We start from the raw sequence: 14,603 nt of genomic DNA on the forward strand, positions 1-14,603 counted from the left end.
TGTATTAGGCGACCAAAATATTATTTCACCTGGGTGTGAGGACGCTTCTGTCGGCTTATCGTGAGTTTTTACCATAATATTTCTGCCGGCCGCGGTGGTCTTGGCGTTCTAGGCGCTCAGTCCGGAGCCGCGCGACTGCTACGGTCGCAGGTTCGAATCCTGCCTCGGGCATGGATGTGTGTGATGTCCTTAGGTTAGTTAGGTTTAAGTAGTTCTAAGTTCTAGGGGACTGATGACCACAGATGTTAAGTCCCATAGTGCTCAGAGCCATTTGAACCATAATATTTCTCGAGGACACGCTGAACCACATGATAATATACTGACAGGCCAAAGAAACTGGTATACCTGTCTAATATCGTGTAGGGCCCCCGCCAGCACGCAGAAGTACCGCAACACGACGTGACATGGACTCGACTAATCTTTGAAGTAGTGCTGGAGGGAACTGACACCACGAATCCTGCAGGGCTGTCCATAAATCCGTAAGACTAGGGGGGGTTGGAGATCTCTTCTGAACAGCACGTTGCAAGCCATCCCACATACGCTCAATAACATTTTTGTCTGGGGAGTTTGGTGGCCAGCGGAAGTGTTTAAGCTAAGAAAACATGTTCCTGGAGTCACTCTGTAGCAGTTCTGGACATGTGAGGTGTCGCATTGTCCTGCTGGAATTGCGCAAGTCAGTCGGAATGCACAACGGACATGAATGGATGCAGGTAATGAGACAGGACGCTTACGTACGTATCACGTGTCAGAATCGTATCTAGATGCATCAGGGGTCCCACATTACTCCAACGCCACACGCCCCACACCGTTACACAGACTGCACAAGCTCGAACAGTCCCCTGCTGACATGCAGGGCACATGGATTCAACAGGTTGTCTCCATTCCCGTACACGTCCATCCTCTCGATACAATTTGAAACGCGACATGTTCGACCAGGCAACATGGGTTAAAATGGCTCTGAGCACTATGGGACTTAACATCTGAGGTCGTCAGTCCCCTAGAACTTAGAACTACTTAAACCTAACTAACCTAAGGACATCGCACACATCAATGCCCGAGGCAGGATTCGAACCTGCGACCGTAGCGGTCACGCGGTTCCAAACTGAAGCGCCTAGAACCGCACGGCCACTCCGGCCGGCACCAGGCAACATGTTTCCAGTCGTCAACAGTCCAGTGTCGGTGTTGTCGGGCCCAACAGACGTGTAAAGCTTTGTGTCGTGCAGTCATCAAGGGTACACGTGTAATAGTTTCCCTCCGAAAGCTCTTATCGACGATGTTTCGTTGAATGGTTCGCACGCTGACACTTGTTGATGGCACAGCATTGAAATATGCAGCAATTTGCGGAAGGGTTGCACTTCTGACACGCTGAACGATTCTCTTCAGTCATCGTTGGTTCCGTTCGTGCAGGATCTTTATCTGGTCACGGCAATGTCGGAGATTTTATGTTTTCAAAAAATGGTTCCAATGGCTCTGAGCACTATGGGACTTAACATCTTAGGTCATCAGTCCCCTAGACTTAGAACTACTTAGACCTAACTAAGCTAAGGACATCACCCACATCCATGCCCGAGGCAGGATTCGAACCTGCGACCGCAGCAGCCGCGTGGTTCCAGACTGAAGCGTCTAGAACCGCTCGGCCACCGCGACCGGCTTTGATGTTTTGACGGATTTCTGATATTCGAGGTGCACTCATGAAATGGTCGTGCGGGAAAATTCTCACTTCATCGCTGCCTCGGAGATGCTGTATGCCATTGCTCGTGCGCCGACTATAACGGCACGTTGAAACTCGCTTAAATCTTGATAACCTGCCACTGTAGCAGCAGTAATCGATCAAACAACTGCGCCAGACACTTGTTGTCTTACATAGGCTTTGCCGACCGCAGCGCCATATTCTGCCGGTTTACATATCTCCGTATTTGAATATGTATGCCTGTACAAGTTACTTTTGCTCTTCAGTGTGTATACACAACTGTCTTGAAATCACAATGCAATACGTTCTCCTTAGTCGCCACTGTCCACGTTTCCTACGTTTTCGATATAGGCCACGGGAGGCGAAGCGCAGTAAAATCGTGGCCGAGTAGTAGCTGTGTTTGTTTAGTAATTCAGGAGCCACATTAACAACGCTCACTCCTAATAACAGCAAAAAAAGGGTACATACGGAATATGAGGAAACAGTCTCTTCCGCAATATGATGTATAGAATAAAGGATAATTCGAAGGACACAAACGCAGATAAACAACTAGAATTTAAGCAAAAGACAATATTCTCTATCGACTTTTTGTAAAACTCTGGTTCGCAACTGGTACGTTACTAAGCTCGCTGCATAGCAAGTGTAGTGAGAGGCATTTCAAGTCAGTCACGTCTTTTGACCGTTGTATGTTGCTTTTCAATTACATTTTTGTGTTTACAACAAACCATCAAACGCTTTGTGTTAGTAGACAGTGTTATCCCGAAATCCACTGACAAAATTTCGGATGTTATTCATGTGTAAGTTGTGAGTATTTTGGTATCAGGGACCCGTGGACTCAAGTGGCTCAATTCTGGGTAATAATACAGTTAAGATTTATTCATTTGTTAAATGATTACCTCTGTTTCTGTGAAAACGCCTTCACAACAGTGAAAAAGTCTTAAATATGCAATCACCAAAACGTACAACAGAAAACATTGAGCGATGACCCTCAGGCAGATGGTAAAGCACTGTGACGACGTTGTCGTCACAGCATGGTGCTGCTCTTAAACTGCAGCCAGCGAACCCACGCATGACGTGCATACCGACCGACTACTCTTCAGTTATTTCTGCCCGTACCGCTGTCTACCACTGTTAACGTACAACTGACACTGCCGGAAAAATGTCAGATCTGAGGCAGGACCGACCAGTGCTGAATGTAAGTTTTAGAGCGAAGAGTAAAGTCGGCATTTCTGTTGGCAACAGTGAGTACTGTAAGCGAACGAAACAAGCTGGTTTCCAAATGAGACACACAGTCTGTACCAGCGACGTTGCTACTTTTGTTGAGATATTTTCAGTGCAATACAGACAGAACACATGTGCCGAGAAGATATCAAACGGAATGTAATTCACGTGTAACGAACGACCGGAGAGCATACGTTCCTGACACCAAAATTATCAACAACCTTCAAAATCTTAAACTTCTCGCATGTGTGACCCGCATGCACAGTACCATCGCGGTGGAGCATATAAGGCCGCGCATGCAATCTTGTTGTCACTCTTGTGACTCACTCTGAGGATGGCCGGACGATACGCGGCCGAAATATCAGTGGAGGAAATTTTATTTGCGCGGCAGCATGCCCGAAATTTAATGGACCAATCTTCAGAATTTTTCTCTAGTCGCAATTTTAAGTTTTTCAGAAATTGCAAAACCTTCTATAGTTTTCATGCTAATTAACGTAATAGAATCACGGTCATTTCTGGTAAGGAAACGGTTCTGCTAGCTGGAGTCCAACGTTTTCGTTAATCATGCCCTTTCAGTCCTTGTAGAGATAGTTTGAGAGAAACCATCTAATCGAGAAGTGAAATACCAGTATTGATAGATTTAGATTTAAAGATATTTTAATATAACCAAACATTTTCTTAAAAATTTATCGCCATTTCAGGCCCTTATGGGCTGAATTTCCAAACAGTGAAAAACGTATGTTTTTTTTTTTTTTTAATTTCCAACCGAGAAGCCAAATAGAATTTTTCATAGATTTAGCTTTGTAAATGCTTTCATAATGAAATAATATCATACAACTATTCATTCCATATTTCACTCCCTTGGTGGTGGGGAGGGGGTGGGAGGGTTATTTACGGTTTTGATGACGCCGAGCATACATAAGCGTGGCCGTGTCCCATCCCGCTGCCAGTCTGGATCGGGCTGGTGCACAGGCAACTGCTCTGAACGACTCACAGGGATGCGTCGTTTTAGGCGTGTTCGGCGCTCACCTGCTCCTGTTTACATTGATAACACTGAAATGAGTACTGGGGCGAAGGAGAAAAATAAAATTAAGGTGAAAGGAATTGCTTCCCATGCTGCCTTTGACGGTGTTTTTGTAGGTGGTGTTTCGAATTTCTCCCTCATCAAGGACGATAAATTTACTCATGGTACTGAATGGCTTAGCATGGCTATTGTTCGCTGCGGATGTATTAAGAGTATTGGTAGTCTTGAAAGTTTTAATAACAGTCACGACATTAGTTACTGTACTTTTAATGTCAGGGAAGTTTTTAATGAGGATAATGGTACGTCTTATTTTTATTGTACGATGCCGTTCATATAGAGGACCCGTGGACGTCATTCGGTGGATCACTATGTGTGGCGTAAAGGATCTGGTACTTCTTACGCTGTAAGACTTATTGGTCATTTGGCTGTATATTATCATAAATAAAGAATCCTGATGAAAGGAAAGTCAATTAGCAGTTTCTATACATGCATCTTTAAAAACTGTAGCAAATTTTTAATAATGATTTACTTTTTAAAAAATTCACCTACTATTTTACCCCCTTAGTGGCTGAATTTCAAAAAAAAATGTTGAAACACATACTTTTTTTTGTTTCTGACTGAGAAAGAGGATACCAATTTTTGTAGTATTGGCTTCAAAATTGCCTTAATAGCGACATATTTTCATTATAGTCTTTCATCCCCTATTTCATCCCCTTAGGAGTGGAATTTGAAACAATCCCTTTTTAAATTATGCCTGTAGTATGAGATGCACAGTCTCTCCAAATTTCGAGTTTCTATCCCTCGCTGCTTGCGCTTCACCCTCTGAGTGAATGACCTTTCAAAAACAGTGAAATGCGTATTTTTTATTTTTAACAGAAAAGCCAAATTCAAATTTTCGTAGGTTTTGCTTAAAAAATGCTTGCATAATGAAATATTTCCACAAAATTTTTCAACTCCTATTTCACCCCCATAGGTGTTAAATTTTCCAAAAATTTTGAAACACGTTTCTTTTTTCCTGGCCGAGAAACCAAAGACCAAGTTTCGCACGTCTTCCTTCAAAACTGCCTTAATAACCAGATGATTCCTAAAACTTTTTCGTTCCCTATTTCAGCCACTTATCGAAGGAATTTCCAAGAATCCTCTCTTAAACGACGCCTACGGTATAAGATATACACGCTCTCCAAATTTCAAGTTCCTATCCTTAGCGGTTTGGACTGGGCGATGATGAATCAGTGGGTCTATGTATATAGATTGCCATTCTGAAGAGAGACTCATTCCTATAAAACATTTTTATTTTGCTTAGCTTAGATGCTTTTTCAGGAAGGAAATACGGCGCAGTAACGGAAACAGTTGTCTTAAATAATAAAACACTGCACCAGTTATGTTTTTCATTCATATCACGAAGCGCATCGAGAATTTATTCCCAGTATCAACTGCAAACGGTCACCCTGGTATTTTATGTGATGTACGCGTGTGCGTTATTCTAGCTCTCTTGTTCTGTAGTTACCTTCTGTGGCTTTAAGACGCTGTGCCACCCTCATTGTACACACGTGCAAACCGTCACTCATGCTGAATCGTTATGTGAATCAAAAATACAGTAAGGGATATAGACACTATGGCTTCGCAAGGACTTTACATAAAAGCAGAGATGCTCTTGTGTTTTTATTTACTTTTTTATAGATTACATTATTAATATCAAGTTGCCAATTATAAGTTCTATCCTAACACTACTGACAACTTAAATTATCGATTACGCTTTATATTCTATTTTATAATATTTTATTATAAATATCGAGCTTTTTGTATGAAGCTATGAACATTTTATAGTATTTATATAATTTATAGTTATTACATAGTAGGAAACATGTGGAATATTTAATCGATTCACCGTCTAGGCTGCCACTGAGCAATTTTTTTCTTTGCTTCTTCTAGTGCACATAAACTTCCAGTTCCACCATTAAATCAATTGTATGTAATTTCTAAGAGTCATGGAGTATGTTAAGATCTTCTTCTGTGTTTGTAAATGGGTGTCCAGTGTTTTTCATGTTTGTTGCTATAGCAGTCTGTCCCGTGTAGTAACTTGAGCAAGTCTTACATTCGATTTTGTATATTCCCGAGTTTGAGAATTTATCTTACTACTTTTGGAAGATGTTACCTGCAACAGGTATAATGCCCACACAATTGATTGTGATTGCTAGCTCCTTCCGTAGTGCCAGGAATGTCTTTTTCTCTTCTAATGCACGAGAACAGAATACCTTTGACTGCAACCAATCTCCTTTGGAAGCCGCGCTAATATATTTGTACCATATTTTGATTTCACATAAACAATCAATATGAATGATGGTTTGCGGGTCCGTGGTTGCATATAACGAATAATGCGCAGTACCCTAAGACCATAAAAGAGGACTCCACGGCAAGAGTATCAGAACAGTACGCACGTTAACATCACTTAAAATACCACTAGAAAAATTTGTACTTGATAATGAGAGTAAAGCCTCGAAACTCGTTGTGCCCTACAGAAAAAATGTAACTTGTGCAATCGATTATGATGAGTAAAATGAAATGGAGATTCTGCCCGTCTAACACCCTTTCAAATACTGTAATATGAGGACGTGGATGAAACACAGAGTTCCATACTTTTCGAGACAGAATAAGATCTTGCGAATTATGGGATGTTTCCGTTTCATTCCAATATGGGTTAAATGCTTCTCGTTTCGCGTTATTTAACTATAATCTGCACCTATATTTGTCACTGCGGCTCGACATAACACAGGGAAAAACAAAACAAGAACTGATGGGCGACCACAATATTATTACGCCCGGAAGTGAGAGTCCTTAGGTCGACTTATGATGAGTTTATATCGTGATATTTCACGCAAACACGCTAAACAACTTCATAGTATATACGCACAGCTGTCTTGAAATCATTCACAGTTCCCTTCTAACATCACCGCATTTTTCCACCGGCCATGGGAAGCGAAGTGCAATAATATCGTGGTCGGGTGGTACTCTCCCTAAATTCCCTCTTTTCAGTGGTTTTTGTTTCTGTACAGCGCTCTGACCCGTCTCCCTCCCCCCCCCCCCTCTCTCTCTTTCTCTATCTCCCTGTCTCCACTCTCTCTCTCTTTCTCTCTCTCTCTCTGACAGACACACACGCACAAGCTCTCACCAGCAGGAGATTCGAGGCGTTTCCATTTGCCGTTTGTGCGGCAGAGCGTGCTCTCGGCCAAAGACGCTCTCAGTGCAGTCGCAATGAAAATATTGCGGGCGGCCAACAGCCTCGTCTGGTGGCGGACAACGCACTGCGCATGCGCGCAGCATCTCTCTCTCTCTCTCTCTCTCTCTCTCTCTCTAGCACTGCGCTTCCCGCAACAGAGCCCATACCAGCTGGGGACGAAACGAAATGGATCTCGGCTTTTATGAAACGACAGCAGATATGCCCAATGTTTTCCCGTCTCTAGGACATTCACCTCTCAACTTCCATTATTTTAAAACTGTTTTCCATTTCACTTTCGCACAATCTTCTGGAAGCTTTCTTTCTCGAAATTACGATTTAAAGGAAATACGCAGGGTCACTGAACGGTGCTGTTCACGTCATATTTTTACTCAAATGAAATTATACGGTTCCAGACACTTTTTCAAGTCTCAAACATCTACGATGTATAAATGCAGACTGAAGCAACGAATAAAAACTTTTTGGGCGCATACCAAGTGGGCTGAGGCGTGAATGAGAACTTGGACTGAGGACGGAGGCGTGCCAGGGTATTGTCTGCAGGTGTGCAAAGCTACTGTGCCACGGTGACGTAGCAGTTAGTGCGTGTGCCTTGTGAGAAAGAGCCCTGGGTTCGGATCCCAGTCTTAGTGCAAATTTTCATTCACTGCTTCTCTCTCTATACATACATTTCAAATATTTACGACACCATTTAAGGTATTGTATTTGTCTTTCCACTAGGATAAGTTGCGATAAAGGCCCTTCCCATAGTTTTATTAATTATAGAGATAGTGGTATCAGTCTTCAAATAGAACAATAGCAGCTTCTGCTTTTACTGTTACAGATCTCAAAGATACGAATCCGATTACCAGATCCAGAACAATCACAATTATTTATTTTTGGTATCATGCCGATTCCTGCATCATACGGATGTTCCTGATATCAACGTACCTGTTGCGTCGTCAGACGGGGCGCTTCAGCTTGACACAACTACGAGGGTGAGATAACAAACTGGCAGTAGCTGAAAAAAGTTTGGAACTGATACTAAGCAGACTTGGCTACGTGTGGTTTGACCGACACTTCAACTGGAAGGGGATGGGCGTGGCATACTAGCGATCATTATTTACCAGGTTACTACGTTAACAGTTCTTCTCTCGTTTTTGCCAGGGACTTCTTGTCACTGAGGTGTAAAGACTGTGAAATGTAACTTCACATGAGGAAAACTAAGTGTTTAATTTCAAGACACAAACACTCACTATAAAATTACAACATCAGCACAGCAAGAAAAAGGAAATGACAAAGGAAAGGGGTCATTCTTGCAATACTACTGCACGCGCTGCAACAATGCAACGTTTTAAATCTTCTTGGTTTGTCGGAACGTGTACGTAGACTTCCAGTTCACACAAGAGAAAAATACATTGCGTCACATCTAATGAAAGGGCAGGCCAACAGATAACTGTATATCCAGCCCAAGAAAGAGCGAATGAGCGCTTTCTTAACCTCAAGCGAGTACAGAACTGGGCACCAATCGTGCTGGTATCACATACATGTAGGTATTTACTCGTTAAAGGATCCTCAATGAAGTAAGTGCCAACTACACAGTTACCAGTGATTCCACACAAAACGTCCACACTCCATTGCTTCAGATGTTAAAACCTGCCTCAGCCACTGGGGATTTTCGGTGGCTCAGTAATGCATTTTTCTTTCATTCAGCTTTCCATTACACATTAAGGTTTTGAAGGCATAATACACTGTCCTGAAGTTGTATCGGAACCGAGCGACTGCACTCGTTTACATCTTCCGCTGGTGGGGTGACACACGATGCGTAATGAAAGCTGTTTGACCACAAAACGCTTACAAAGGTGTACTGACTTGTTGTAGAGATATACTCAGTTTCACTGGAGCTAAACTGTGAATCATGAGTAATAACTGGCACGACAGTTATTTCGTTCACTCCGCTTAGTAGCCTTCCTCTGTGGCCTTTTGTTCAAAATGGTTCAAATGGCTCTGAGCACTATGGGACTCAACTGCTGAGGTCATTAGTCCCCTAGAACTTAGAACTAGTTAAACCTAACTAACCTAAGGACATCACAAACATCCATGCCCGAGGCAGGATTCGAACCTGCGACCGTAGCGGTCTTGCGGTTCCAGACTGCAGCGCCTTTAACCGCACGGCCACTTCGGCCGGCGTGGCCTTTTGTACCGCAAGCGTTGTGGCGAAACATTCGATAGACATACAGTACACGTAGCAAGAGGCTAGGGTAGCAGAGTATGTGTGGCGTGCACCTGTACGCTTTCTAGGTCAGAGCAATCCCTCCACAGGCCCGATAAGATGCCTTCAGCGTCCAGACGGAGTACCATTCCTCACAGTAGATCGGAGGAAGCAAATGTTAATATAGTATTATTTAACTACAGAAGCGTTTATGGAAAAGTTTCGGAACCAGTCTCGCTTGTAAATGGTAAGAATGTCCACATGTTACTTCCTGTGCTGAAACGGACGAACGTCGCAGGTAGCAGGACAACCGCACCGGAAATGACAGCGGAGAAACCTTTGGACGTTGGCGTGCCAGGTAGATATACGACAGTTTGCAGCTGCGAGCTCGGCTCAGGTCCACTACCAGCAATGGAGGGTGAAGCTTTGACAATTCCAGCCAGTCGTGCTGACGAAACATCAGAAAAATCATCAGACGAACGACGGCCAAACAACCCGAAACAGAAGCCAACAGGCCGTTTATCAACAAGTGGCCACGAAAACCTTAACACTTCATATTGGAATGTTTATCACAAAGACAGGTTGAACGATGGTGGTGGTGTGTTTACAGCAATAAAAGTACGATAATGTCTAGTGAGATTAGTACAGACTCAGAAAACGAAATAATGTGTGTTAAGGATTGATCGGACTTGCTCATGGGATGCTTTTATAGGCCTCTTACCTCAGTTAAAGTAGTGGCGGAAGAGTTGAGGGGAATTTGGTGAATATTTCGCGTATATTTCCTGGTCATGTTATAGTAATAGGTGGAGACTTTAACGTATTAGCTATGTACTGGGCGTCTCCAGTGATGAAGACGGGTAATAGGGGCAGAGAATCACGTGAAATGGTTCTAAGTGCCTTACGCGAAAATAACTTCGCAGTTGATCAGAGAACCGACATCTTAGACCTGCTGGTGAACAAACACATCCGAAAATTTTCGACAGTCTGCGCATAGCAGTGAATTAGTGATCATAGGGCCGCTACAGCGTAACTTAATATGGCTGTTTTGGAAATTTGTGGTAAGGTCTTATGGGACCAAGTTACTGAGGTCATCGGTCCCTAAGCTTACACACTATTTAATCTAACTCAAACTAACTTACGCTATGGACGACACACATATACACCCATGCCCGAGGGAGGACTCGAACCTTCGACGGCGGGAGCCGCGCGGACCGTTACAAGAAGCCTAAGACCGCGCGGCTACACCGCACGGCAATATGGATGTGAATAGGAATATAAAGAAAAGCACAAAGAGCTTTCTGTTTAGCAAGAACAACAAGGGACAGATTTCAGATCACTTGACATGCCAGCACGAATATTTCATCTCCAGCACTGACGAAGGTGAGCATCAATAGACAAAGTTCCCGAAAGTCGTACATACGCTTTAGACAGGCATGTCCCGATAAAAATTGTCAGGTATGAAAAAGACCTACCGTGGTTCGACAACCGTGTTAGGAAGCAGTTACAAAAGCAAAGGGAGCTCCACAGCAAATTTAAACGTAGCCAAAGTCTCGCAGATAAACAGAGACTAAACGAAGCCGAATGAGCATAAGGAGGGCTATGTGGGAAGCGTTCAGCTGATACCAAAGTAAAACTGTAGCTATCCATTTGACAGAAAATCCTAAGACGTTCTGGTCTTATTTTAAGTAAATAATGGAATCGTGGATATCTGCTCAGACACACTATGACCACTATGGCACTGAAAGAGAGAGTAACACAAGAGGTTGAAATACTGAAGGTCTTTTTACAGACTGTTTCAAAGAGGAAGAACACACTGTAGTTCCTCCTTTAAATTGTCGCACGAACGACAGAATTACGAAATAAGTGACCAAGGAATAGAAAAGCAACTCAAATACCTCATCAGAGCAAAGGCCACTGTACTTGACGTGATACCACTCCGATTCTACACGAGTATACAAAAGAATTTGCCCCTGTTCTAGCAGCAGTGTTCCGCAGATCTCTTGGGGAACGCAGGGTTCCTAATGGTTTGAAAAAAACACAGGTCATTCCCATTTTCAAGAAGGGTCGTCAAAAGGAAGCACAGGACTATAGGCCTATATCTCTGGCGTCGGTCTCTTGCAGAATTCTGGAACATGTTTCATGCTCTCGTATTATGACATTCCCGGAGACCGAAAATCTCCTCTGTGCGAACAAAACTGAGTTCTGAATATAACGATTGCGTGAAGCCCAACTTATTCTGTTCCTCCACGAGATTCAGAAAGCACTAGGTACAGAATCCCAGGTAGATACCGTGTTCCTTGGCTTGCTAAAGACATTCGAGATAGCTCCACACAGCCACCTAATGAAGAAAATACAAGCTTACGGAATATCAGACCAATTGTGTGACTGGGCTGAAGAATTTCTATTTGCCAGAACACAGCAATTCATTCTGAATGGAGCAAAATCCTCACACGTAAAAATAACTTGAGGCGTGCCACAGTGGAGTCTTATAGGATCATTACATTTCACAGTCTTAATATTAATACATGAACACGAAGATTGAAGTACCGTTTTTAATAATAATTGTACAAGAATGCAAATGACCCTTATGTAATTCGAAAGCTACTTTGCCATAAATGTGCACAAAGAGAAAATAACGTGTGTATGTAGCCGTTAAGAGTGGCAAAAGAAATCATATCACTGGTGTTTCATTCTCTATCAAGAATTAAAATCTCCAATACCTGAACATCGAAAATCGAAGAGTGCAGCGATCAAGTGCTATGGTAGAAATGAGACATGAAAGTAACAACATTTCATGAAATCGTATTCTAGGGGCTTCCATGTTTACTTGGTTTATTTGCAGTGAAACACGCATACCAGACACCTACAATGCGACAACTGCTATGTTTTGTCAGCAGTAAAAATCAAAATATCATAGTAACGAAGTCTGTTACAAAGTTGTATATTGGCGTCGTTATTTCGCTTACTTTTCTGTAGGACTAAGTGTGTGGTCATGTGCTGCTAGTAACGGAAAATTTTAAGCAAGTTTCTAATTTTTTGTTTCTTCATTTTCAATAACTACGACTTCCAACTTCCATTATTATGCGAAAACTATATTTGTTTTACTGTGTGCCTAAAAGAGAATGCTGCTGGGTGAGAGTGAAAGAAGCAGAGATGGACGGACACATCTTTTGCGTAGCCAAAATAATAGCAATGTGGACATTCATAATGATAATGTGTGTGTTCTATTTAACGGTCATAATATTAATACGAGAGCATCCAAAACTGAAGTAAAGAATTTTTAAAATGAATTATACAAGTCAATGAAACTTTTATAATTCCAAAGGAACTTTGCAGCAGATGCACATAAAAGAAAAAAATTATGCATGTACACAGGTATTAAGAATGGTGAAAGGAAGCAGACACACACATGTGACAAGTTTGCCTCTGTCTCTGACATTGCTACCAACTCCTACCACGTGTAACGAGTAGGTGCTGTGGAAGAAACCACACAAGAAAGTAAAAACGTTTCGTGAATTTGCAGTCTAGAGACGTTCTTGGTTAAATGTTGCAAATAGTTCATTTGCAGTAACACACAGTACTGAACAGCTAAAATACCGCAACTGCTACGTCCTTGATGTTGTCACAGTGGAAAACGAAACGTAGCATCGAAGTCGTCGGAGACAGTAAACGTTGTTTATTAGCGTCGTCTTTTCACTTACTTTTATCTAAGAGTAAACGGAACTAACCCTGTGTTCGTTAGCCGCCGTCACCAAAAAATTTATAGTGTTCGTAATCTCCAGTATCTTAATTTTGAGCAGCTATAACGCCTCATATTACAAGGAAACTACATTTGTTTAGGCTATGCCTCGAAGAAGAACATTAACGAGTCGGACTAAAAGACGAAGAGCTAGAGAGAGACAAGGAAACTATATTTGTTTAGGCTATGCATCGAAGAAGAGCATTAACGGGTCGGACTGAAAGTCGAAGAGACAATTTTTGCGTAGAGAAAATAATAGAAATAATGCTGATATTGATAGCGATAATTTTATTGTCATTCTGAAAGAAGAATTTAAATGTTCACTGATGATAACTTTAAATAATTTTAAGAAATATAATTGCGGTTTGACGAATTTACAATGCAGATTTTTATAATGCAAATCATTTCGCGTCTGATGTGACTTTACGCGATAAAACGGCATTCATATTGCATTGTCATGAGGATAAAGTTAATTTGCCGCTGTCAACACAAAATTTATTTTTCAACGCATTGCATCAAAGTCTCTCTTCAAATGATCGAACAATTACAGAGAAATCAAAGAATTATTTCAAGAAAGCACCATTCCCCATTGCAGCATTTGCCACGGATCAGTTCTGCGGCTAAAATTTCAGACACCTTAAGGTACATGACATTTGCTTGCTATCACAGATCATATCCATTAACGCAACTGGTCGAATTTCAGCCACAGGCGATACCAGTATACCCAAATTAACTAGTAGATAACGTGATAAGTTCCGTGAGGCTTTCCTTTGTCTAGTGGCTAGTGTTGCTGCCCGTGGACCATGGGGTCCCGGTTTCGATTCCCGGCCGGGTTAAGGATTTTCTCCGCCCGGGGACGGGATGTCTGTGTTGTCCTCATCATTTCATCATCATTTATGGAAATGGCGAGAATATACTGAGTAAAGACTGGGAATTTGGACGGCGCTGATAACCACCTATTTGGACCCCCCACAAACAAAACATCATCATCATCTATTGTTGTACACAGAGAACTCGAGACGCTAGAAAATTGCAGCGAAATGAAAGAAGACCATTACAGGACGACGCTTCGGCAGGGAATGGCAATTGACCACCAACACAAACAAACGTAATCTACTGCGGATATATATACAGAGAGACCCTTATTGTATGATTACAAAATTTCAGAACAATCACTAAAAGCAGTTACTTCTATAAAACATCTAAGAATATGCGTACACAGCGATCTGAAGTGGAAGGACCACATGAAATTTATCTCGAATAAGGCAGATGTCAGACCGAGATTGATTGGAAGAATATTAAAGAAATGTAGTCCATCACCAAAGAAAGTAGCTTACAAAACATTCGTTCGAACACTACTTGTTTATTCTTTTTAGTTCAAATGGTTCAAATGGCTCTGAGCATTTTAGGACTTAACTTCTGAGGTCCTCAGTCCCCTAGAACTTAGAACTACTTAAACCTAACTAACCTAAGGAGATCACACACATCCATACCCGAGGCAGGATT

General features: G+C 42.1%; 1 protein-coding gene across 3 annotated transcripts in view; it reads right to left on the reverse strand.

The window, feature by feature from the left end:
- Window positions 1-14,603, reverse strand: part of LOC126483960 (inactive dipeptidyl peptidase 10) — a 1,424,293-nt gene that overhangs the window by 541,482 nt on the left and 868,208 nt on the right. The window lies entirely within an intron of this gene.

The sequence above is a fragment of the Schistocerca serialis genome, chromosome 6 (assembly GCF_023864345.2).
Source record: "Schistocerca serialis cubense isolate TAMUIC-IGC-003099 chromosome 6, iqSchSeri2.2, whole genome shotgun sequence".
NCBI lineage: Eukaryota > Metazoa > Arthropoda > Insecta > Orthoptera > Acrididae > Schistocerca > Schistocerca serialis.